Source organism: Bubalus kerabau, chromosome 14 (genome assembly GCF_029407905.1).
Source record: "Bubalus kerabau isolate K-KA32 ecotype Philippines breed swamp buffalo chromosome 14, PCC_UOA_SB_1v2, whole genome shotgun sequence".
NCBI classification, from domain to species: domain Eukaryota; kingdom Metazoa; phylum Chordata; class Mammalia; order Artiodactyla; family Bovidae; genus Bubalus; species Bubalus kerabau.
Genome location: NC_073637.1, coordinates 53,289,847 through 53,317,721, shown reverse-complemented (window position 1 = coordinate 53,317,721; position 27,875 = coordinate 53,289,847). Strand labels below are relative to the sequence as shown.

The following is a 27,875-nucleotide window of genomic DNA, read 5'->3' as shown; positions in this document are numbered from 1 at the left end:
ATTGCACAGTTACTTTATATGCTTGAATTATTTTTATTATAGAATATAAATATTATAAATTAAAAAAGCTAAATGTACCCTCTATATTAACACTTCTAAATTAATGTTGTTTTGATATAGTTTTCCTTGATGGAAACATTTCAAAGCAACTCACACCAAAATAATTCATTTGACCTTTTTTTAAACTAATAGAGCATATGATTTAGTCGCAATTTCATTTCTATTAACTATTCCATGGTTTCATGTGACATGCTTTCAAAGAAATAGGATCACTCAGTATTACTATTCTTGTGGTTTGGGATGTTCACATACTGTTTCTGCCTTTTTTGTAGATAAAGTCAAATGAGTGTTACCATGCTTTCAAAGACCTATCTGGAATTTTCACAAGAAATCTAGGAATTTGCTTTTGGACAAATGCTTTCTCTGGATTCTGTGCTTTTTTAAAAAACTTCAAACATTTAATGTAACTTTGACTCACACTAACCCTTCTTTGATTTATTTTTTTATTTTGTACTAATCCATTGCTGAAACTGGCCATTCTGTCTCTATTTTGTTTCAATAACCCACTCAATCAACAAACAAGAACTAGCTAAAATTTCATATACTGGCATCTACAGTCAAGGCTTTATACTTCCTGACAGCATATATATTTCTTTATTTTCTCACATACACAGAAAAATATTAAATTTGTATGTACAATAACAAAATTTTAGCTCTTTGGTGTGTACAATGACAAAATTTTAGCTCCACTGTAGAGTTTGTTCCTTTAAATTCTGGTTTTCTTTGTTCATCTCATTCACTCTTAATTTTTAAAAAATAATATTGGAGGGCTTCCCTGGTAGCTCAGCTGGTAAAGAATCCGCCTTCAATGCAGGAGACCCCAGCTCAATTCCTGGGTCAGGAAGATCCCCTGGAGAAGGGATAGGCTATTCACTCCAGTATCCTTGAGCTTCCCTGGTGGCTCAGACGGTAAAGAATCCACCTGCAATATGGGAGACCTGGGTTCGACACCTGGGTTGGGAAGGTCCTCCCTGGAGATAGGCATGGAAACCTACTCTAGCATGGAGCGGGCATGGCAACCCACTCCAGTATTCTTGCCTAGAGAATTCCCATGAACAGAGGAGCCTGACATCCTTAGTCACTAAATCGTTTCCGACATTGCAACCCCATGGGCTGGAGCCCACCATGCTCCTCTCTCCATGGAATTTTCCAGGCAAGAATACTGGAGTGGATTGCTATTTCCTACTCCATTACTGGGGTATATTTTCTTTATAATGTGTTAGTTTCTGCTGTACAGCAAAGCCAATTGGCTATACAGTATACATATATCCCCCTCTTTTTATTTCCTTCCTATTTATGTCACAATAGTGCATTGTGTAGACTTCCTTATGCCATGCAATATGTCCTCATTTAGTTACCTATTTTATACATAGTAGTGTATATACATCAATCTCAATCTCCCAATTCATCCTACCTTCTCCCCTCCTTGGTATCCATACATTTGTTCCCTACATCTGTGTGTCTATTTCTGCTTTGCAAATTAGTTCATCTGTGTCATTTTTCTAGATTCCACATATAAGCGATGTCATACAATATTTGTTTTTCTATCTTACTTCACTCTGTATATGTATGACACTGTATGACAGAGTCTATCCAGATCTGTCATTTATTTTTGATTCTTACATTGATCTAAAAGGAATGTTTTCTGATATGAAGGTTTGATTACTGAAATAGAATCTCAATATGTATGTGCAATTACTTTAAATCCAGGTTCAGAGGTAAAATATTTCTATCTTAGAAATATGGAGGTTACTAAATATATCACTGTTTATCTTTTTTTTAAATTCTTATTATGAATCCACTTAATATGAGAACTGTGAAATTAATTACTTCAGATGAACCTGGTCTTAAAAAGCATGCTCTTTCCCAACACTGTGATATACTTAGATATTAATCCCAAATAAAGCATGGAAAATCATTGTTGTTACCCCAAAATTACCTAAATAAATCAGTGAAACAAGTATAAGGGATTGGCGAGAACAGAGGGAAAATCAGTTCCATGAAGTACTTACCTGAAAGCATTAGGGAGATAATTGAATAAAAGTTTCATTCTGTATGTACCAGTTCTTCTCTTGTCCATATGTATTCTAGCTCCTATATTAATTCATTGTTTTTGCCCTGTTTTCCACTAGTCAGATTTCTAATCTCTACTATCATATAGGTAAAATTTAATTTAAATATACTAAGGAGTCGGAACAGTTTGCTTTTCAAGAGACACAATCTACCATTGTTTACTTCTGATAAACTGAAAAATAGATAAGGAAATGACAACCCACTCCAGTATTCTTGCTTGGAGAATCCCATGGATAGAGGAGCCTGGCAGGCTAGTCTATGGGGTCACAAGAGTTGGAAATGTGACTAAACACACACATACTGACTAAGCAAATGTGCTATATTAAAGAGATATGGTTAATTACATAGACAAATTTCTTTCAGAGCATGGTACTTAAACCAGTTCATAGAGTTGTCAGACAAGTAAATGTATAATTCAGAAAAATAAACTTAGAGAATGAACAGCAATTCTGAGTTAGTGCATAGGAGGCTAAAACCATAATTTTCTATATTAGGAAAGTTAGTGTTACATTTTTACAGTGTTTCATCTTTTTTTTTTCAGTTTTTAGCAATAAATGAAAGCTTTATTCCCATTAGAGTAGAATATGAATCTAATGTAAATAACCCTTACATTAAAAATACTTCATGGATATCATCTAATATATCTGTCCCCATCAATATTAAAATCCACAGAAATTAATTGTGATACATGTGATTTAAAACATAGTTTCTATCTTCAAATAACATTACATTGTATATATGCATTGCAATCTTAGGCTTGTAATTCAAAATGCAGTTCCACAGATGGTGTTTATGAATCTGCCTGAAAAACCAGATGTTTGACCTGGGGTCATTTCCATCACACATACAGTCCAGTCTCGGGCCACTGTTCATTGGCTTTTTCAGATAGTGTTCTATAAATCCTTACTTGGAACTCACTCATGCACTACTGATTGTTACAAAGGACAAAGTATTGTCTCCTTTTTGTCAACACAGTTGTTTGTTTAAAATAATTCTAAATTATCAAAAGGAAGCATTGAATGGAAAGAAGGTAAGGACCACGCTGGGATTCAGAAGCCTATTAATTCTATCCCTATCCCTAAAGCAGGGTTTTTTGGATGATCTCGGGAAGATTTACCTCTTTGAGATTGCTTCTTTTTTTTTTTTTTTTTTTTTTGAGATTGCTTCTTCATCTTTAAAATGTGTATAATAATCTTCTTTAATGTTCCTTAAGGGTACCATACAGATCAAATTAGACATTTCAGTTCAGTTTAGTCGCTCAGTCGTGTCCAACTCTTTGCGACCCCATGGACTGCAGCATGCAGCCTTCCCTTTCCATCACCAATGCCCGGAGCTTGCTCAAACTCATGTCCATCAAGTCGGTGATGCCATCCAACCATCTCATCCTCTGTCGTCCCCTTCTCCTCCTGACTTCAATCTTTCCCAGCATCAGGGTATTTTTCCAATGAGTTAGTTCTTCACATCAGATAGCAAAAGTATTTGAGTTTCAGCTTCAACATCAGTCCTTCCAATAAATATTCAGGACTGATTTCCTTTAGGACAGACTGGTTGGATCTCCTTGCTGCCTAGGGGACTGTCAAGAGTCTTCTCCAACACCACAGTTCAAAAGCATCAATTCTTCAGCATTCAGCTTTCTTTATAGTCCCAACTCTGACATACATACATGACTACTAGGAAAAAAAAAAAAAAAAAAACATAGCTTTGACTAAATGGACCTTTGTTGGCAAAGTAAGGTCTCTGGTTTTTAATATGCTGTCTAGGTTGGTCATAGCTTTTCTTCCAAGGAGCAAGTGTCTTTTAATTTCATGGCGGCAGTCACCATCTGCAGTGATCCTGGAGCCAAACAAAAGAAAGTCTCTCACTGTTTCCATTGTTTCATCATCTATTTGCCATGAAATGATGGGACCAGATGCCATGATCTTAGTTTTCTGAATGGTGAGTTTTAAGCCAACTTTTTCACTCTCCTCTTTCACTTTCATCAAGAGGCTCTTTAGTTCCTCTTTGCTTTCTGCCATTAGGGTGGTATCATCTGTATATCTAAGGTTATTGATATTTCTCCCAGAAATCTTGATTCCAGCTTGTGCTTCATTCATCCAGCATGGCATTTCACATGACGAACTATGCAAATAAGTTAAATAAGCAGGGTGAAAATATACATCCTTGACGTACTCCTTTCCCAATTTGGAACCAGTCTGTTGTTCCGTGTCCAGTTCTAACTGTTGCCTCTTGACCTGCATACAGATTTCTCAGGAGGCAGGTCAGGTGGTCTGTTACTCCCATCTCTTTAAGAATTTTTCACAGTTTGTTGTGATCCACATAGTTAAAGGCTTTGGCATAGTCAATAAAGCAGAAATAGATGTTTTTCTGGAACTCTCGCTTTTTCTATGATTCATCAGATGTTGGCAATTTGATCTCTGGTTCCTCTGCCTTTGCTAAATCCAATTTAAACATCTGGAAGTTCATAGCTCATGTACTGTTGAAGCCTGTCTTGGAGAATTTTGAACATTACTTTGCTAGCATGTGAGTTGAGTGCAATTGGGCAGTAGTTTGAACATTCTTTGGCATTACCTTTCTTTGGGATTGGAATGAAAACTGATATGATTATGAAATACATATGTTTAGGAAATACATTGATAATTGTATCACTGTATAGAGTATGGGTATTACCAACTTTAAGGAATAACATCTGGCTAATTTTATCTACAGGCTTCCAGGGGGATCAGTGGTGAAGAATCTACGTGCCAATCAGGAGACACAGGAGATATGGATTTGATCACTGAGTCACAAAGATCCCCTGGAGGAGAAAATGACAACCTGTTCCAGTATTCTTGCCCAGAAAATTTCTTGGAGAGAAGTCTGGTAGGCTACAATTCATGGGGTCACAAAAAAATGGACACAACTGAGAACGCACACATTTTACCTACATTTATTCACTCAGAAAATTAGATGTTTTACCAGGATCATTTTAGTTTGCAAAGAAAGGGTAACAAAGATTTCATGTTTTAAAATTAGCAAAGTGCACTTGATGTTTTTATTTTCTATATACTGCCTGTATTAATTTTACTTTCTTTTTCTTCATTTGATATCATCCACTTCTGAAAAGAGGAGGAAAGGAAAAGTAAGAAACAGCACAAAAATAAAATAAAATGAAGATAAAGTCTTCCAGAAGAAGGGCAGGCACCGTGGAAGCATTCCATAGTAATTAATCCAGTAACATGAAGCCAGCAGAAAATTCTAAGGTCATCAAGGAGAGGCCATGTGAGCTACCCATATCAGGACACGTGCCTTATCAAGGGACTAGAGGAGACTATTTTTACAGAGAATTGGTAGCATTAATCTAATTCACAAGAGACTACAATATTTGCCAGGATGCAACTTTACTAATTAAAAAGAAATAAAACTTCATGAGGATCAGGCATGAGTTTCACCCATATCTTCTCTAACAATCCTCACACAACACTAGTTTAAGAATAGTGACAACAGAATAAGTACTTAAAGCAAATATCTTCAAAATCTGTATATAAAAATGATGAGATAGTGCAACTTCCTAATCAAAATTATCTTTCACCTTGTCTATGTTCTTAGGTCATTTACTAAACCCACTCCTTTGACACACAATACTGTTATCATGTTATCTTTTGCCTGTTTTTTCTTTTGGTATATTTTTATACTGATTGTTAATTTCCTAAACAAAGCTACAGTTTCTGGTCTTCATTTTTTTTTTTTTTTTTTTTTAGATAAAGAAGGCATTCCTATCTTCTTTAAAAACTGGAGCCTATTATACAGAGTGAAGTAAGCCAGAAAGAAAAACACCAATACAGTATACTAACGCATATATATGGAATTTAGAAAGATGGTAACAATAACCCTGTGTACGGGACAGCAAAAGAGACACTGATGTATAGATCAGTCTTATGGACTCTGTGGGAGAGGGAGAGGGTGGGGAGATTTGGGAGACTGGCATTGAAACATGTATAATATCATGTATGAAACGAGTTGCCAGTCAGGTTCAATGCACGATACTGGATGCTTGGGGCTGGTGCACTGGGACGACCCAGAGGGAGGGTATGGGGATGGAGGAGAGAGGAGGGTTCAGGATGGGGAACACAGGTATACCTGTCGCGGATTCATTTCGATATTTGGCAGAACTAATACAATAATGTAAAGTTTAAAAATAAAATAAAATTAAAAAAAATTTTTTTTCTAGAAACAGAAAAAAAAAAAAACAACTTTGGGACTCTTTTCAATTTTTTCCACTAAATGTTTAATTTTTTCACTTTCTAAACTGAAGGTACACATTTCCCTACCCCATATAACTAGCAATCCCAGCATAATTATATGGTAAGGATAATAATAAAAATTACAAAAATAAACTTGAAATATTAGGTTGTACAAAGGTAACTGCGGTTTTGGATCGTGAATTTAAATCATTATAACTGGGCTCAAATACATCTTTATTAATCAAAATAAGAACTATTACAATCAACACATTTTGCCAAGGAGAAATAACTTTGTTTATTCTGGTAGCATAAAAAATGCTTTGGGATTTTATCGATTTTTGGAAAGTATTTCCTGCCTCCTGCTGTTGAAGCATTTTCTCTGCAAAAAGTTGTCAAGATGCTTAAAGAAGTGGTAGTCGGTTGGCTAAAGGTCAGGTGAATACGGCAGATGAGTCAAAGCTCCATTGCCCAATTCTTTCAACTTCTGAAGCACTGGTTGTACAACATGCAATCGGGCATTGTCATGGGGAAGATTTAGGCCCATTCTTGGGTTGACCAATGCCAGCTGCAGGCATTGCAGTTTTCAATGCATCTCATCAATTTGTTGAGCATACTTCTCAGATGTAATAGTTTCACCAGGATTCAGAAAACTGTGGTGGATCAGATGGGAAGCAGACCACTAAACAGTGACCATGATCATTTTCTGATGCATTTTTTGCTTTGGGAGGTATTTTGGAGTTTCTTCTCTGCCCAGCCACTGAGCTAGAATTCACTGGTTGTCATATAAAGTCTACTTTTCATCGCACAAAATGATCTGTTCAAGAAATACTTTGTTGCTGTTGCACAGAATAGGAGAAGACAACCCTTCAAAAAAAAAATTTTTTTTTTTGGTCAGTTCATGAGGCCAACACTTATTGGGTTTTTTCACCTTTCCAATTTGCTTTAAAGGCCCAATGACCATAGGGTCAATGCTGAGTTCTTCAGCAACTTCTCATGCAGTTGTAAGAAGATCAGCTTCAATGATTGCTCTCAGCTGGTTGTTGTCAACTTCCAATGGCTGGTCACTGCGTTCCTCATCTTCAAGGCTCTATTTCCTTTGCAAAACTTGTTGAACCACCACTGCATTGTATGTTCATTAGCAATTACTGGGCCAAATGTGTTGTTGATGTTGCAAGTTGTCTCTGCTGCTTTACAACCCATTTCGAACTCAAATAAAAAAAGATCAATATCACTCGAACTTGTTTTTTTCTAACAATTTCTATAGTCTAAAATAAACATTAAGAAATAGGTCATTAGCAAAAAAAAAAAAGGCAAGAAATGTGCATTAAAATGATGTGTAACATAATCACATTTACTTAAGAATGTATTTCAATATCAAATGGCAAAGTTCAACAGTGTAAAACCACAATTACTTTCGCACCAACCTAGTATGATTACATAGCACTTTGTCCCAATCTCCATACCAGAAACAATGCCATAACTGAAAGAATGTCATGAAAACTGACTTGAAGTTTACCTTTTAAATATAACATTTTGATAGGATGAAAGAATGAAGGGGAAAAAAGGTGAGTGAGTGGAACTAGACCTGCACACGGGGATTGAAGGAACTGAAGCAGGGTTGAGATTCCCACATCAGAGCAATAGTTTGGAACAAAGTGTAGGCAGGCATTTGAAGTTGTTGGAGAGTGAAGCAGCTGATCTGTGACAGTCTTAATGGAGTGAGAACCAAGCAGATAATCTGTAAGGCAGCCCTATGTACCCCAAAGAGGGACACAGGTCCTCTGGGATGCACAGTGGCTGGGAGCAGCAGTGTAAGGATTCGAAAGCAATCCCGGGGCAAGTATTGTTAACTGCAAGTAGATGGCCCAAGTGGATGTGAGGGAGATCAAAGCAGGGAATACCCTTGAAGGAAAGCCAGGGAGCCATGCAGGCAGGGTGATACTGCTGAATCACATGCAGGGGTTGGAGCCATCACTGTGGCCTCTCTCTCTTACTACATAGGTGCCAACAGCTGTGTTTTCTTTCTCCAACAATATGGAGAAAGACCTCAGAGAGAGGGGTCTTTGAGTGCCTGATGGTCGGAAGAGCAGCAGAGAAGGACCCCAGCCAGAGGGATCATTTGAGCATCTGCTGCACTGAGCAATAGAGATGGACCCCAGCCAGGGGTGACCCAGTGAGCACCTGCTGTGCCAAGCAATAGAGAAGGAGCCCAGCCAGAGGGACCCTTTGAGCATATGCTGTGCCAAGCAATAGAGAAGGACCCCAGCGAGGGGGTGAGGTGAGGGGGAGGGCTTTGAATGCCTGTTGTGTCAAGCAACAAAGAAGGACCAGCCAGGGAAGCCCTTTGAACACCAACTGCCAGAGGCCAGAAAAAGGCCCTAGGAGCACTCCCACCAGCTTCCCTGAATACTTGGTGCCACCAGGTTCCCTGCTTTTCAAGCAGTCATGCTACCCCCATGCTCGATTCTCATTGGGGCAGAACTGCCAAAGGCTAGAAAAAGAAAAAGAAAACCCTAAGAACACCAAAAAAAAAAAAAAAAAACCTAACAGCACCAAAAGTTGCATCTGTGGTCGCCAGGTCCCCTGCACACCTGGCACCACCAGGTTCCCCACAATCCAAACAGCCATATCAACTTCACGCCAAGTCCCCACTGGGGCAAGACTACAAGAGACTAGAAAAACCCCTACTAGTGCCATATCTCCTGCACCTGAGGCTGCTGTCTCTCCTGCATACCTTGGGCTGCCAAGGTCCCTGTGATTCAAGCAGCTGTGCCATCTCTACGCATGATTCTCACTGGGGAAGATCCAAGTCCTTCACATCAGCCTCAGGAGTCAGCTCCTGTGGATGACCCACATGCAGAGGTAGAGATAAAACCACAATTGAGCTCCAGGGACAGAATGACTAAGGAAGCAGATCAAAAACTTTTCCACCAGCTGTACAAGCTTCAGAATAAATCCACACAATCAACTAGGTAGACTCTATGGCTGTGGAATCTATCAAAGGACAGAGTATTCACACTCTGTGGCTGTGGAATCTATAAAAGGACAAAGAGTATTCACACAAAAGAAAACCTCCTAGCTCTGGCAACCATGTGTTACTGCACATAAGTACATGCAGGAGTAGGGCTAGATTAGATGGCGGGGGTTGGGGGTGGGGGGTGGTGGGCAGTCTGAGCTGCCCCCCCAATCAGGTCAAGAGAACAGTCAAGTACTGGAAGGCCCCCTAGGGAGGCAAAGGTTGAACTACCACTCTCTATACATTTTTCTTTTTTTGTTTCCTCTTTCTGTTTTTCCTTTTCCCATTTTTTACTTTCCTTTTTCATATTGTTTTCATATTCTTTCTTTATTATTCCTTTCATTTTTATTTTTATACCTAGTTTTTCTAAGACATCCTATTTTTAAATAAATTCATTTTATTTATTTTTTTCCAATTTTTACTGTCTTTATTGCTTTCTTCTTCTTTGATTCTTATTTTTGTCCCTTTTTTTCTTTTCTTTTCTTTCTTTCTCTTTGTAAATGTGCAAATTTCTTTGGCTGTTGAATGCTGCTTTCAGTATGAGTCTTGAGGTTTTGTCTTCTCTGCTATGAGGGCTCCTAAGTCTCAGTGCTACAGCAAGGTGTTGAGCCTGAACCCCGGTGGTGGGAAACTCAAGTCCGGGACTTTGGACCACCAGAGAAATTCTGACCCCATGGAATATTAACTGACAAGAGCTCTCCCAAAAGCCTCTACCTCAACACTAAGACCAAGCCCCACTTGAATGCCAGAAAATCCAATGCCCAGCACCTCATGCCAAAGCATTAGCAAAAACAGAAATACAACTCTTCCCATTGGCAGAAAGGCTGCCAAAAACCATACCAAACCCACCGACATCCAAAATCACACTACTTTCATTGCACTGCCCTTCAGAGAGACAAGAGCCAGCTCCACCCACCAGATCACAGGCACAGGTCCTCCCAAGCAGGAACCTTCACAAGCCACTGTTCCTACCTACTCATGGAGGGCAGACTTCACAATTAAGAGGCACTACAACCCTCTAGCCTCCAGCCTGCAGAAAGGAGACCCCAAACACAGTAAATTAAACAAAATGAAAAAAAAAAAAAAAAAAAAAAACAGAAAAACATGCAGCAGATGAAAGAATATGGTAAAAACCCATGAGACCCGACAAATGAACGGGAAATAAGCAGTCTATTTGAAAAAGAATTCAGAGTAACAATAGTAAAGATGATCCCAAGTCTTGAAAATACAATGGAGGAATAGATAAATATACTGGAAATACAGATCAATAAGATACAAGAAATGTTTAAAAAGGAACTATACGAATTAAAAAAATAGACAATTAACAACAAACACAAGAACTGATATTAAAAATACAGTATAAGGAACCAATAACAGACTATCTGAGGCTAAAGAACAAATAAGTGAGAAGTGAAGGAAGGAACCAATAACAGACTATCTGAGGCTAAAGAACAAATAAGTGAGAAGTGAGCTGGAAGGTAGAATGGTGGAAATAACTGAAGCAGAGCACAATAAAGAAAAAATAACAAAAAGAAGTGAGGACAGCCTCAGAGACCTTTGGGACAACATTAAGCATAACGACATTAGAATTAAGGGATCTGAGAAGAAGAAAAAAAATATGAAAAAATATTTGAGATATAGTCAACAAAATTCCCTAATTGGGGAAAGGAAACAGCCATCCAAATACAGGAAGCCCAGAGAGTCCTATACAGGATAAACCCAAGGAGAAACAAGCCAGCACACATATTAATCAAACTAATCAAAATTAAACATGAACAAATATTAAAATCAGCAAGGGAAAAGCAGCAAAAGTATACAAGAGGATCCCCATAAGCCTAACAGCTGATCTTTCAAAAGAAACTCTGTGGTCTAGAAGGGAGTGGCAGGATATACTTAAAGTGATGAAAGAAAAAAACCTACAACCAAGATTACTCTATCCAAAAAAGGTATCATTCAGATTCAAAGCAAAAATCAAAATTTTACATATAAGCAAAAGTTAAGAGAATTCAGCACCACCAAGCCACTTTTGCAACAAATGCTAAAGGGACTTCTCTAGACCGGAAACACAAGAGAAAGAAGAGCCCTATAAAAACAAACCCCAAGCAATAAACTAAATGGTAATAGGATCATTTATATCAATAATTACTTTAAATGTAAGTGGACTAAATGCTGTAACCAAAAGACACAAATTGGCTGAATGGATACAAAATAAGACCCCTGTATATGCTATCTATAAGAGACCCACCTCAGACCTAGGAACACACACAGAATGAAAGTGAGAGGCTGGAAAAGTTATTCCATGCAAACAGAAAATAAAATAAAACAAGAGTAGCAGTATTTATATCAGACTTCAGAGACTTTAAAATAAAAATCGTTACAAGACACAAGAAAGGACACTATATAATGATCAAGGGATCAATCCAAGAAGAAAAGATAATAATTTAAATATATATGCACCCAACATAGGAGCACCTCAAAACATAAGGCAAATGCTAGCAACTATTAAAGGGGGAATCAACATTAACGCAGTAATAGTGGGGGACTTTAATACCCTACTTACACCAATGGACAGATCATCCAGACAGAAAATTAATAAGGAAGCACAACATTTAAATGATACATTGCACAAGTTAGACCTTAATTGATATTTACAGAGCATATCACCCCAAAACAGCAAATTTTACTTTTTTTTTTTTTTAATCAAGTGCACAGGACAGAGAGTCTCCAGGATAGATCACATCTTGGGCCACAAATCAAGCCTTGATAAATATTAAAAAACTGAAATCTTTTCAAGCATCTTTACTGATTTTAACACTAAATGTCAATTACAGGGGAAAAGTAATGACAAAAAACACAAACACATGTAGGCTAAACAATATGCTTCTGAATCACCAACAGATCACTGAAGAAATAAAAAAGGAAATTAAAATATACCTAAAAACAAATGACAGTGAAAACATGATAACTCAAAACCTATGGGATACACTAAAAGCAGTGCTAAAAGGCAAGTTTATAGCCATAAAAGCCTACCTCAGGAAACAAGAAAAGCATCAAATAAACAATCTAAACTTACACTTAAAGCAAACAGAAAAAGAAAAACTAACAAACAAACAAAAAAAACCCAAAGCTAATAGAAGGAAATAAATTATAAAAGTCAGAGCAGAAATAAATGAAAATGAAATAAAGGAGAAAATGGCAAAGATAAATAAAACTAAAAGCTGATTCCTTGATAAGACAAATAAAATTGACAAACCATTAGCCAGACTTAACCAAGAAAAAAAAAGGAAGAAGATCCAAATCAATAAAACTAGAAATAAAAAAGCAGAAGTTACAAGAGATGAAACAAATACAAAGGCTTATATAAGACACTACTACAAGCAACTATATGCCAATAAAATGGCCAACCTGGAAGAAATGGACAAATTCTTAGAAAAGTATACCTTCCAAAACTGAACCAGAAAGAAATAGAAAACTCAACAGATCAATCATAAGCACAGAAATTAGAATTGCAATAAAAACTCTTCCAATGAACAAAAGTCCATGTCCATATAGCTTCACAGGCAAATTATACCAAAAATTTAGAGACGAGCTAATATGCATCCTGCCCAAACTCTTCCAGAAAACTTCAGAGGAAGGAGATATCCCAAACTTATTCTATGAGGCCACCATCACCCTGATACCAAAACCAGACAAATATGCCATAGAAAAAGAAAATTACAGGCCAATATCACAGAGGCACATAGATGCAAAAATCCTCAACAAAATTCTAGCAAACAGAACCGAACAACATATTAAAAGGATCATACATCATGATCAAGTTGGTTTTATCTCAAGGATGCAAGGATTCTTCAATATATGCAAATCAATCAATGTCATACACCATATTAACAAAGTGAAAGATAAACATCATATGATCAGCTCAATAGGTGCAGAGAACACTTCTGACAAAATTCAACTCCCGTTTATGATAAAAACTCTCCAGAAAGTAGGCATAGAAGGAACATGATAAAAGTGAAAGCATTATTCACTCAGTCATGTCCAAACCTCTGTCATCCCATAGACTATAGCCCGCCGGGATCCTCTGTCCATGGGATTCTCCAGGTAAGACTACTGGAGTGGGTAACCATTTCCTTCTCCAGAGAAGGAAAATACCTCAACATAATGAAGGTCATATGTGACAAAACCAAGCTAAAATGATTTTCAATGGTGAAAAACTGAAAGTATTTCCTCTAAGTTCAGGAACAAGACAAGTGTGCCCACTCTTGCCACTATTATTCAACAGACTTTTGGAAGTCCTAGCTACAGCAATCAGAGAAGAAAGAGAAATAAAAGGAATTCAGATTGGAAAAGAAGTAAAATTCTCACTGTTAGTATATATTAATGACACTATACATAGAAAGTGCTAAAGGGGCCACAAGAAATTTAATAGAGCTAATCAATAATACACAGAAATCCCTTGCATTCTTATATACTAACAATGAAAAATCAGAAAGATTAAAGAAACAATCCCATTCACCACTGCAATAAAAAGAATAAAATACCTATAAATAAACCTAGCTAAAGAGACAAAAGACTTGTATGTAAAAAAATTATAAAACACTGATGAAAAAAATCAAAGATGACACAGATGAAGAGCTATACCATGTTCCTGGATTGGAAGAATCAAAACAGTGAAAATGACTATACTACCCAAAGCAATCTACAGATTTAATGCAAACTATCAATATCAAACTATCAATGATATTTTACACAGAACTCAAACAAATAATTTCATAATTTGCAGGCGGACACAAAAGACCCCAAGTAGCCAAAGCAATCTTGAGAAAGAAGACAGGAGCCGAAGGAATCAATCTGCCTGGCTTCAAACTATACTACAAAGCAACAGTAATCAAGATAGTATGGTACTGACACAAAAACATAAATATAGACCAATGGAATAAGATAGAAAGCCCAGAGATAAATCCATGGACCTTTGGGCAACTTATCTTTGAAAAATGAGGCAAGAATCTACAGTGGAGGAAAGAAGTGTCTTCAATAAATTGTGCTGGGAAAACTGGACAGCAGCATGTAAAAGAAAAATTAGAACACTTCATAATACCACACACAAAGATAATCTCAAAATGGATTAAAACTTAAATGTAAGACCAGGAACTGTAAAAGTCACAGAAGAAAACATAAGCAGAACACTCTGATATACATCACAGCAAAATCCTCTATGACCAACCTCCCAGTGTAATGGAAATAAAAACAAATGGGACCTAATTAAAAGCTTTTCCTCAGTGAAGGAAACTATAAACAAGGTGAAAGACAATCCTCAGAATGGGAGAAAACAATATAAAATGAAAAACTGACAAGAGTTAATGTACTAAATATACAAGCAGCTCATTCAGTTCAAAACCAAAAGAACACACACCCCAATAAAAGAGTGGGAAGAACACCTAAACAGACATTTCTCCAAAGAAGACATACAGATGGCTAATAAGCACATGAAAAGATGCTCTACATCACTCACTATTAGAGAAATGCAAATCAAAACGACAATAAGGTGTCATCTCACACCAGTCAGAATGGACATCAACAGAAAACCTACAAGCAGTAAATAATGGACAGGGTGTGGAGAAAAGGGAATCCTCTTGCACTGTTGCTAGGAATGTAAATTGATATAGCCACTCTGGAGAAGAGTATGAACATTCCTTAAAAATCTAGGAATAAAACTACCATATGACCCAAGTGTCCCACTACTGGGCATATACCCTGAGAAACTATAATTGAAAAAGACATATGTACCTCAATGTTCATTGCAGCACTAGTACACAACAGCCAGGACATGGATGCAACCCAGGTGCCCATTGACAAATGAATAAAGAAGTTGTGGTACATATACACAATGAAATATTACTCAGCCATGAAAATGAACACATCTGACTCAGCTCTAATGAGGTGGAAAAACCTAGAGTCTATTATACACAGTGAAGTAAGTCAGAAAGAGAAAGGCAAATACTATATATTAACACATATATATGGAATCTAGAAAGATGGTACTGATGAACCTATCTACAGGACAGCAATGGAGACACAGACATAGTGGACACAGGGAGGGAAGGAGAGGGTTGGACGAATTAAGAGAGTAGCATTGAAACATATACATTACCATACATAAAATTAGACAGTGGAAATTTGCTGAATGATGCAGGGAGCTCAAATCTGGTGCTCTGTGACAACCTAGAGGGGTGTGATGGGGTGGAAGGAAGGTTCTAGAAGGAGAGGACATATCTATACCTATGGCTGATTCATTTGATATATGGCAGAAACCAATACAGTACTGAAAAGAAATTATCCTCCAATTAAAAAGAAATAAATTTTTAAACATGTAAAATCAAAGTAAAAAATAAAAACATTTTTTTAAATAACATTTCAGTTTGCCCTTTCAGAAAAAAAATGGTTCAACCATACGACTAGTTCCATATTCATTCACACATGAGTTCTCCTTCTAGGCCTCCCATGTGTTCTTTTGGTACATATGTTAAACTCTGCCTCCTGGTCTCCCAAGGAAAGCTAAAAGGTATGACAAAATTCAAGGAACTCACTGATGATTATTCAGTACTACTTTTTGTTGCTGTTGTTGCTCAGTCACTAAGTCATGTTCCAACTCTGCAACCCCATGGACTGCAGCATTCCTCTATTCTCCACTGACTGTCTCCTGGAGTTTGCTCAAATTCATATCTATTGAGTTGGTGATGCTATCTAGCCATCTCATACTTTGTCACTCCCTTCTCCTTTTACTTTCAATCCTTCCCAGCATCAGGGTCTATTCCAGTGAGTTGGCTCTTCACATCAGGTGGCCAAAGCATTAGAGCTTCAGGTTCAGCATCAGTCTCTCCAATGGAGTATTCAGTGTTGTCCATTAGGACTGACTGGCATGATCTCCTTACAGTCCAAGGGCCTCTCAAGAGTATTTGCCAGCAGCACAGTTCAAAAGCATGAATTCTTTGGCACTCAACCTTTTTTACTTTCCAACTCTCACATCTGTACATGACTACTGGAAAAGACGTAGCTTTGACTATTTGCATCTTTGCTGGCAATGTGATGCCTCTGCTTTTTAATACACTGTCTAGATTTGTCATAGCTTTCCTTTCAAGGAGAAGTTTAACATTTAATGATGGGCAAATGTTGTTCTGGAAGAACTCTGGTTAAGCAACTTTACAGAGGGTACTGAAATTATTTGGTACTTTCTCTGGTGAAGCTGTAAAACTTAAATATATTATATATTGTCCTGAAACATATTCTTCCTACTCCATATATTGAGTACCCATCCATGTAAAAAATAAGGAGATTCTCTACCACTTAAATATCCATAATTCAGTAAATATAAGACCTAAAACATTCCTAATCTCTACTTTTATAGTGATATTTGCATTATGAATCGTGCATGTCCATCTTCTCATATTATATAACATCTTCTAAATGATGAATAAAGGTCAATAACAGAGAACCTACAATTTGATAGACATATCAGTTTTCTCCTGTCTCAGTAATGTGTGTGAAATTATACTTGCCATTAAAATTACATTTGTAAAACCACTGATATTCAGTAAAAAGTTATATGCTAGCTGTGAACCTTTCCTCCAGATGTTAATATCTCAGAGGTTGTTTCTAATAGAGGTTTTGTTTAAAGATGTGTTGAAGGAAAATTTGTTTGTGACTTTCTTAATGTGTATATATATTGTGGATCTTTGGTCTATCAAGTTGCCTTAAATGAGCAAGTTTGAAATCAGTGCCCCTCTGTCAAATGGGAAAGATCCAGTCTTTCCTCTGATAGTGTCAACACTCAACTGAATTTTTTAAAATGAGAGTTGTCAGCTACACCTACAGGTATACAGTACTCCAATAACACATATTAATGATGTCCATTCATCTCAAGGTGTAATTGAGATTATATTTAATGGAAATCTTATCATAGAAGCAAAAGGAATATCTGTCTCAACTAGGTTTTCTTCCCTCAAACTTACCTATCCCAAACTAGAATGAGAAATTAGTACAGGGATATACACACTCAGATAAGCTGTCACACTGGAATGGGAATAAAGAGACCCATGAGCCATGGGTAGAGTGAAACTGTGACATGATTATTGGGCAAGAGCCACAAATAGGACTGTCAGAGCACAGATTGGAAAGGCTACGTAAACTATAATGGCACATGAGACTAAGGAATGAATGCATATGTCCCCCACATGACTAATGCAGCAGAAAGCCATTGTTCCATAGGGCTTTGTTAACCAGGTACATGGATTTTCCATCAGCAACATATGCAGATGACTGAATGGTGTAAGTCAAAACTTGAAGAATCTGAGGACCATAGAATAACTTACATGAAACTGTCCTTCACTTATGGACACTTGAGATAAAAATAAGCTCAATTAAAGAGAATTTTTTTTAATGTTAAGTATCTTGCCTACCTATCAGTGAAAAATTATACTCACTACTTACTGTGTATTTACTCATTTATTAAGAGCCCAGTATACATTGCGTACTATCCCAGGAACATGTGCATATTGCCATAGAGTGTGCAGACTTAACCTGAGTTCACAAAATTTATAAAACAGTGAATTAAAAAAAAAAAAAGTAACCAAACTTTGTCACAGAAGAAATACATTTAAATACATAATTTCTACGCAGATTTTCCTCTATAAAACTTTTAAGATTCTGTATTTCAAGTATGTCAGATATGCCATTTGCCCACCTGTTGCTGAATCTTTGTGTAAGTTTTGTCTCTCTAATATTTGTGCTCCTTCCTCACTTTCAATCCTATAGAGGTTGCACGCCTTTGCTACATACACTGTAGTACCATATAATTTGACCAGACAATACTCATCATGCTCATAATTACACTTTCCATATGTACATTCCATTTAGGCCATTTGCCTAGATTCCATACTACATGAAGATAAGGACTGTGACTGCAATATTTATCACTATGTCCACCATGCCCAGCATACAGCCTACATGCAGAGGAGAAAAATCATCATGAAATTTCTGATTTAACTAACAAGATTCCCAGGTGATGCAGTCATAAAGAACCCACCTGCCAATGCAGGTCTCTTATGTCTCTTATGTCACGGGTTTGATCCTTGGGTCAGGAAGATCTCTTGAAGAAGGCAATAGCAACCCACTCCAGTATGCTTGCCTGGGAAATCCCATGGACAGAGGAGCCTGGAAGGCTATAGTTCATAGGGTCACAAAAAGCTGGACATGACTGAAGCAGCTTAGCATAAAAGCATGTCTGTGGAATGCTAAAATATTAGGTTTTGAGTTCTTTGGTTTCTGATGTTTTATACTAACACATTAGAGACAACTTAAGGACTATCAGAATTTCTAGTGAAGATCTCCACTGAACAGACTGTCTCAATTGCCAGATATTTCAAAATTGCCTTTGCTGGTGCTAGATAAAGGACAATAATAACATGTTAACTCAGAGTAAGTAAAACATCACTTAACATCTTTGAACCTCTGTTTTACCACTTGTAAAATTCTAGGATTTGTTAAAATGATTTCTAACCTTCCTTTCAGTTCCAGAATTCGTCACTAATTTTTGTGTTGCCTAACTTTCTGCCTGTGATTAATTCTGCTTGTACAATCTGTAAATCTTTGTACTGCCATAGATATATTTGGCTTAAGGGAAAATTAAGGGAAGGTGCCATCAGAATCAAATGATACAGTAATTTAGATATTTTGAGTCTATCTTCCAGTAAATGTTATGCAAGAATCTCTCTTTGTATTATCCTCCTCAAGGGTAATAAAAACGGGGAGGTCCTAGGATGGCAAAGGAATAGGACAGGGAGACCACTTTCTCCCCCACAAATTCATTGAAAGAACATTTGAACACTGAGCAAATTCCACAAAACAACTTCTGAATGCTGGCAGAGGACACCAGGCACACAGAAAGGCAGCCCATTGTCTTCAAAAAAGAGGTAGGACAAAATATAAAAGATAAAAAGATAGACAAAAGAGTTAGGGACAGAGACCCTTCCCTGGAGAGAGTCGTAAAAGAGGAGAAGTTTCCAAACACCAGGAAACTCTCTCACCAGCGGGTCTGTGGAGAGTTTTGGAATCTCAGAGGGCAACATAACCAGGAGGAAAATAAATAAATAAATAAATAAATAAAACCCACAGATTATGTGCCTAATGGCAACTTCCAGCAGAGAAGTAGCCCAGACGCTCGTGTCCACCACCAGCAAGCAGGGGCTGAACAGGGAGGCGCGGGCGGTGTTGCTTAGGGTAGGGACTGGGCCTGAATGCCCTGAGGACAATCTGAGGGAGCTAACATGAGATAGCAACCCAAACTGTGGGATAGCCAAAGAGAGAAAAAAAAGAGAGAGAGAACTTTCCCGGGAAAAGCCCTAACCTAAGTCACTGCTGGCCCACTCACAGAACAAAGGACTGAGCAAATACCAGAGGAGAGCTAGCGAGCTGCGGACCGGCCCATCCCCTGCCGGAGGCAGGGAGGCAGGCAGGCAGGTGATAGCTAGAGCTGGAAGGCAAGGGGCAAATTCGGCCCCAGAGATGGCGTCCTCTACCAAACTGCGAGCAGGCTTCCAGTTGCTAACCAAGTCTTCCTGGGATCCTGGACGGTTGACATCCACTAGGAGGGTCACAGCCAGAGATCTGCTCCCCAGGAGAGACACATGGCACACCTGAGATGGTGCTCCCACTGCGCACCCAGGAAACCAAGCAGTTGGGACGGGGGAGGCGATAAGACACACGCACCTGGGGAGTGTGTGCTCTCCAAGCACCTGGTCGCCTGAGCTGCTCCAACCTGGGAAGGGCACAAAACACAGGCCCAACTGAATCTGTGCCTTTGTGGAGTACCCAAGAACCTAAACCTGAGTGGCTTAGACCTGGGAAGTGCATGCAACACAGGGCCTGCTTTAGACAGTTCCCCTGCAGAGCAACCTGGAGCCTGAGCAGTGCAGACTAGGAAAGCACACACACCTTGAGGGGGGGCAAACCCAGTGTGGCCCAGACACTGCGAGCACTCCCCACACATGCCAGTGATATTTGTTTGCAGTATTCCTCCCTCCCCACAGCACGATTGAACAAGTGAGCCTAAATAAGTGACCAACTTCACCCCCTTGTGTCAGAGTGGAAATTAGACACTGAAGAGACTTGCAAACAGAAGAAGCCAAAAAAACAGAGGGAACAGCTTTGGAAGTGACAGGTGTAACAGATTAAAACCTTGTAGTTATCACTGATTACATTGAAAGGGGCCTGTAGATCTTGAGAAGTATAAGCTGGAACAAGGAACTATCTGAACTGACCCCACACTGCCCACAACAGCTCCAGAGAAATTCCTAGATATATTTTTACTATTATCATTTTTTAATTTTTTTTAATTTTTAAGTCCTCTATTACTCCTTTAATTTTCATTTTCATAACCTACTATTAACTTGCAAAAAGCCACCCTATTTTTAAAGCAAACTTCATATATATTTTTGTGATTTTATTTTGTTTTTTTAATATTGTATTTTTGAGAGTCTAACCTCTACTCTAGATTTTTAATCTTTGCTTTTTGGTATTTGTTATCAATTTTGTACCTTTAGGAACCCAATCTTCAGTACTCATTTTTACTTAGGTGTATGCCCTCTCCCCCTTTTGACTCTTCTTTTTCTCCCCTAGGTCTCCTCTATCTCCTCCCTCCCCCTTCTCTTCTCTACCCAACTCTGTGAATCTCTTTGGGTATTCCAGGCTGTGGAGAACATTTAAGGAATGGATTACTGGCTAGATCTGTCTCTCTCCTTTTGAAACCCCCTTTTCTCCTCCTGGTCACCTCTATCTCTTTCCTCTCTCTTCTCTTCTCTATATAACTCTGTGAACCTCTCTGGGTGTTCCAGACTGTGGAAAGCACATAGGGATTTGATTACTGGCTAGATTTCTCTCTCTCCATTTGATTCCTCTTCTTCTCCTCCTGGTCACCTCTATCTCCCCTCCACCCTCTTCTTTTCTCCAAGTAACTCAGTGAACCTTTCTGGGTGTCTCTCATTGTGGAGAATCTTTTCTCCATTAACCTAGATGTTTTATCATTGATGCCATATGGGTGGAGGCTACTGTAAGAATAAGACTGAAAACCAGAGGCAGGAGGCTTAAGTCCAAGACCTGAGAACACCAGAGAACTCCTAATTCCAGGGAATATTAATTGATAAGAGCTCATCCAAAAGCCTCCATACCTACGCTGAAACCAAGCTCCACCCCAGAGCCAACAAGTTCCAGAGCAAGACATACCATGCAAATTCTCCAGCAATGCAGGAACATAGCCCTGAGCTTTAATATACAGGCTGGCAAAGTCACACCAAACCCACAGACTGGACTCACTACTGGACACTTCATTGCTCTCCAGAGAGAAGAAATTCAGCTCCACCCACCAGAACACCAATGCAAGCTTCCCTAACCAGGAAACCTTGACAAGCCACTGGTCCAACCCAACACACAGGGAGGAACCTCTACAATAAAGAGGAACCATAAACTGCCAGAATACAGAAAGGCCACCCCAAACACAGCAATCTAAACAAGATGAAAAGGCAGAGAAATACTCAGCAGGTAAAGGAACATGATAAATGCCCACTAAACCAAACAAAAGAGGAGGAGATAGGGAGTCTATCTGAAAAATAATTCAGAATAATGGTAGTAAAAATGATACAAAAGCTTGAAAATAAAATGGAGTTACAGATAAATAGCCTGGAGACAAGGATTGAGAAGATGCAAGAAAAGTTTAACAAGGACCTAGAAGAAATAAAAAAGAGTCAATCAATAATGAATAATGCAATAAGTGAGATCAAAAACACTCCGGTGGGAACCATCAGTAGAATAACTGAGGCAGAAGATAGGATAAGTGAGGTAGAAGATAGAATGGTGGAAATAAATGAAGCAGAGAGGAAAAAGCAAAAAAGAATTAAAACAAATGAGGACAACCTCAGAGACCTATGGGACAATGTCAAACGCCCCAACATTTGAATCATAGGAGTCCCAGAAGAAGAAGACAAAAAGAAAGGCTATGAGAAAATACTTGAGATAGTAGTTGACAACTTCCCTAAAATGGGGAAGGAAATAGTCACCCAAGTCCAAGAAACCCAGAGAATCCCAAACAGGATAAACCCAAGGCAAAACACCACAAGACACATATTAATCAAATTAACAAAGGTCAAACACAAAGAACAAATATTAAAAGAAGCAAGGGAAAAACAACAAGTAATGCACAAGGGAATTCCCATAAGGATAATAGTTGATCTTTCAATAGAATCTCTTCAGGCCAGAAGGGATTGGCAGGACATACTTAAAGTGATGAAAGAGAAAAACCTACAACCCAGATTACTGTACCCAGCAAGGATCTCATTCAAATATGAAGGAGAAATCAAAAGCTTTACAGACAAGCAAAAGCTGAGAGAATTCAGCACCACCAAACCAGCTCTTCAACAAATGCTAAAGGATCTTCTCTAGATAAGAAACACAGAAAAGGTGCATAAACTTCAACCCAAAACAACAAAGGAAATGGCAATGGGATCATACTTATCAATAATTACCTTAAATGTAAATGGGTTAATGCCCCAATCAAAAGACAAAAGCTGGGTGAATGGGTGCAAAAAGAAGACCCCTATATATGATGTCTACAAGAGACTCACCTCAAAACAAGTGACATATACAGACTGAAAGTGAAGGGCTGGAAAATGATATTTCACACAAGTGGAGACCAAAAGAAAGCAGGAGTAGCCACACTCATATCAGATAAAATAGACTTTAAAATAAAGGTTATGAAAAGAGACAAAGAAGGACACTACATAACAAGCAAATGATCAATCCAAGAAGATATAACAATTATAAATATATATGCACCCAACATAGGAACACCACAATATGTAAGACAAATGACAAGTATGAAAGGGGAAATTAAAAATAACACAGTAATGGTGGGAGACTTTAATACCCCACCCACACCTATGGATAGATCAACCAAACAGAAAATTAGCAAGGAAACACAAACTTTAAATGATACAATGGATCAGTTAGACCTAATTGATATCTATAGGACAGTTCATCCCAAAACAATGAATTTCACCTTTTCCTCAAGTGCACATGGAACCTTCTCCAGGATAGATCACATCATGGGCCATAAATCTAGCCTTGGTAAGTTCAAAAAAACTGAAATCATTCCAAGCATCTTTTCTGATAACAATGCAGTAAGATTATATATCAACCACGGGGGGGGGGGGGGAGGAGGGGGGCGGGGAAACGATTAAAACTTCCAGCATATGGAGGCTAAACAACACTCTTCTGAATAACCAACAAATCACAGAAGAAACCAAAAAGAGAAATCAAAATATGCATAGAAACAAGTGAAAATTAAAACACAACAACCCAAAACCTATGGGACACTGTAAAAGCAGTGCTAAGGGGAAGGTTCACAGCAATACAGGCTTACCTCAAGAAACAAGAAAAAAAGTCAAATAAATAACCTAACTCATTGGAGAAGACTCTTGAGAGTCCCTTGGACTGCAAGGAGATCCAACCAGTCCATTCTAAAGGAAATCAGTCCTGGGTGTTCATTGGAAGGACTGATGCTAAAGCTGAAACTCCAATATTTAGCCACCTGATGCGAATAGTTGACTCATTGGAAAAGACTCTGATGCTGGGAGGGACTGGGGGCAGGAGGAGAAGGGGACGACAGAGGATGAGATGGCTGGATGGCATCACTGACTCGATGGACATGAGTTTGAGTGAACTCCAGGAGTTGGTGATGGACAGGGAGGCCTGGTGTGCTGCGATTCATGGGCTCACAAAGAGTTGGACACGACTGAGCGACTGAACTGAACTGAACTGAACTGACACCTAAAGTAACTAGAAAAGGAAGAAATGAAGAACCCCAGGGTTAATAGAAGGAAATTCTAAAAATTGGGGCAGAAATAAATGCAAAAGAAACAAAAGAGACCATAGCAAAAATCAACAAAGCTAAAAGCTGGTTCATTGAGAAGATAAATAAAATACACAAACCATTAGCCAGACTCATCAAGAAACAGAGGGAGAGAATCAAATCAACAAAATAGAAATTAAAATGGAGAAATCACCACATACAACACAGAAATACAAAGGATCATAAGAGACTGTTGCTGCTGCTGCTACTGCTAAGTCGCTTCAGTCGTGTCCGACTCTGTGTTACCCCAGAGACGGCACCTTACCAGGCTCTCCCACCCCTGGGATTCTCCAGGCAAGAACACTGGAGTGGCTTGCCATTTCCTTCTCCAATGCATGAAAGTGAAAAGTGAAAGTGAAGTCGCTTAGTCGTGTCCGACTCCAAGCGATCCCATGGACTGCAAACAGCAAATATATGCCAATAAAATGGACAACTTAGAAGACATAGACAAATTCCTAGAAAAGTACAACTTTCCAAAACTGAACCAGGAAGAAATAGAAAATCTTAACAGACCCATCACAAGCAAGGAAATCAAAACTGTAATCAGAAATTTTCTAGCAAACAAAAGCCCAGGATCAGACGATTTCACAGCTGAATTCTACCAAAAATTTAGAGAAGAGCTAACACCTATCCTAGGCAATGGCACCCCACTCCAGTATTCTTGCCTGGAGAGTCCCATGGACGGAGGAGCCTGGTGGGCTGCAGTCCATGGGGTCACTGAGAGTCAGACATGACTGAGCGACTTCATTTTCACTTTTCACTTTCATGCATTGGAGAAGGAAATGGCAACCCACTCCAGTGTTCTTGCCTGGAGAATCCCAGGGACAGGGGAGCCTGGTGGGCTGCCATCTATGGGGTCACACAGAGTCAGACATGACTGAAGTGACGCAGCAGCAGCAGCAACACCTATCCTACTCAAATTCTTCCAGAAAATTGCAGAGGAAGGTAAACTTCCAAACTCATTCTATGAGGCCAACATCACCCTAATACCAAAACCAGACAAAGATCCCACAAAAAAAGAAAACTACAGGCCAGTATCACTGATGAACATAGATGCAAAAATCCTTAACAAAATCCTAGCCAACAGAATCCAACAATATATTAAAAAGATCATACATCATGATCAAGTGGGCTTTATCCCAGGGATGCAAGGATTCTTGAATATCCACAAATCAATAAATATAATACACCACATTAACAAATTGATAGCTAAAAACCATATGATTATCTCAATAGATGCAGAGAAAGCCTTTGAAAAAAATTCAACGTCCATTTATGATAAAAACCCTCCAGAAAACAGGAATTGGAGGGCCATACCTCAACATAATAAAATCTATATATGACAAACCCACAACAAACATTATTCTCAATGGTAAAAATTGAAAGCATTTCCCCTAAAGTCAGGAACAAGACAAGGGTGCCCACTCTCACCATTACTTTTCCACATAGTTTTGGAAGTTTTCACCACAGCTATCAGAGAATAAAAAGAAATAAAAGGAATCCAGATTGGAAAACAAGTAAAACTCTCACTGTTTTCAGATGACATGATCCTCTACATAGAAAATCCTAAAGACTCCACCAGAAAATTACTAGAACTAATCAATGAATATAGTAATGTTGCAGGATATAAAATTAACACACAGAAATCCCTTGCATTCCTATACACTAACAATGATAAAACAGAAAGAGAAATTAAGGGAACAATTCCATTCACCACTGCAAAGAAAAGAATAAAATATTTAGGAATATATCTACCTAAAGAAACAAAAGACCTATATATAGAAAAATATAAGAAAGAAATCGAAGATGAGACAAATATATGGAGAAATATTCCATGTTCATGGATTGGAAGAATCAATATAGTGAAAATGAGTATACTACCCAAAGCATTTTACAGATTCAATGAAATCCCTATCAAGCTACCAATGGTATTTTTTACAGAACTAGAAAAAAATTATTTCTCAATTTGTATGGAAATACAAAAAAACTCGAATAGCCAAAGCAATCTTGAGAAAGAAGAATGGAACTGGAGGAGTCAACCTGCAAGACTTCAGGCTATAGCACAAAGCTACAGTCATCAAGACAGTATGGTACTGGCACAAAGACAGAAATACAGGTCAATGGAACAAAATAGAAAGCCCAATTCACGTGCCTATGGACACCTTATCTTTGACAAAGGAGGCAAGAATATACAATGGAGAAAAGACAATCTCTTTAACAACTGGTGCTGGGAAAACTGGTCAACCACTTGTAAAAGAATGAAACTAGAACACTTTCTAACACCATACACAAAAATAAACTCAAACTGAATTAAAGATCTAAACGTTAGACCAGAAACTATAAAACTCCCAGAGGAGAACATAGGCAAAACACTCTCTGACATAAATCACAGCAGGATTTTCTATGACCCACCTCCCAGAGTAATGGAAATAAAAGCAAAAACAAACAAATGGGACCTAATTAACTTAAAGTCTTTTGCACAACGAAGGAAACTATAAACAAGGTGAAAAGACAGCCTTCAGAATGGGAGAAAATAATAGCAAACAAAGCAACTGAGAAAGAATTAATCTCAAAAATATACAACCAGCTCCTGCAGCTCAATTCCAGAAAAATAAACGACCCAACCAAAAAATGGGCCAAAGAACTAAACAGACATTTCTCTGAAGAAGACACATAGATGGCTAACAAACACATGGAAAGATGCTCAACATCACTCATTATCACAGAAATGCAAATCAAAACCACAATGAGGTACCATCTCACGCCGGTCAGAATGGCTCCTATCCAAAAGTCTACAAAAAATTAATGCTGGAGAGGGTGTGGAGAAAAGGAAACCCTCTTACACGGTTGGTGGGAATGCAAATTAGTACAGCCACTATGAAGAATAGAGTGGAAATTCCTTAAAAAACTGGAAATAGAACTGCCATATGACCCAGCAATCCCACTGCTGGGCATACACACTGAGGAAACCAGAATTGAAAGAGACATGTGTACCCCAATGTTCATTGCAATACTGTTTATAACAGCCAGGACATGGAAGCAACCTAGATGCCCATCAACAGATGAATGGATAAGAAAGCTGTGGTACATATATGCAATGGAATATTACTCAGCCATTAAAAAGAATATATTTGAATCAGTTCTAATGAGGTGGATGAAACTGGAGCCTATTATACAGAGTGAAGTAAGTCAGAAAGAGAAACACCAATATGGTATACTAATGCATATATATGGAATTTAAAAGATGGTAACAATGAACCTACATGCAAGACAGCAAAAGAGACACAAATGTAAAGAACAGTCTTTTGGACTCTGTGGGAGAAGGCGAGGGTGGGATGATTTGAGAGAATAGCATTGAAACCTGTATATTATCATATATGAAATAGATCGCCAGTCCAGGTTCGATGCATGAGACAGGGTGCTCAAGGCTGGTGCATTGGGATGACCCTGAGGGATGGGATGGGGAGGGAAGTAGGTGGGGGGTTTGAGATGGGGAACACATGTACACCCATGGCTGATTCATGTCAATGTATAGCAAAAACCACTATAA

General features: G+C 38.3%; 1 protein-coding gene and 1 long non-coding RNA gene across 4 annotated transcripts in view; both read right to left on the bottom strand.

Annotated features, from left to right (window-relative positions):
• Nucleotides 1–27,875, bottom strand: part of CSMD3 (CUB and Sushi multiple domains 3) — a 1,475,959-nt gene that overhangs the window by 1,192,167 nt on the left and 255,917 nt on the right. The window lies entirely within an intron of this gene.
• Nucleotides 6,624–27,119, bottom strand: LOC129626939 (uncharacterized). The gene is made up of 2 exons (XR_008702316.1): nt 27,081–27,119; nt 6,624–7,618 (listed from the first exon to the last, which is right to left on the bottom strand). It is a non-coding gene; the product is annotated as an uncharacterized LOC129626939 (long non-coding RNA).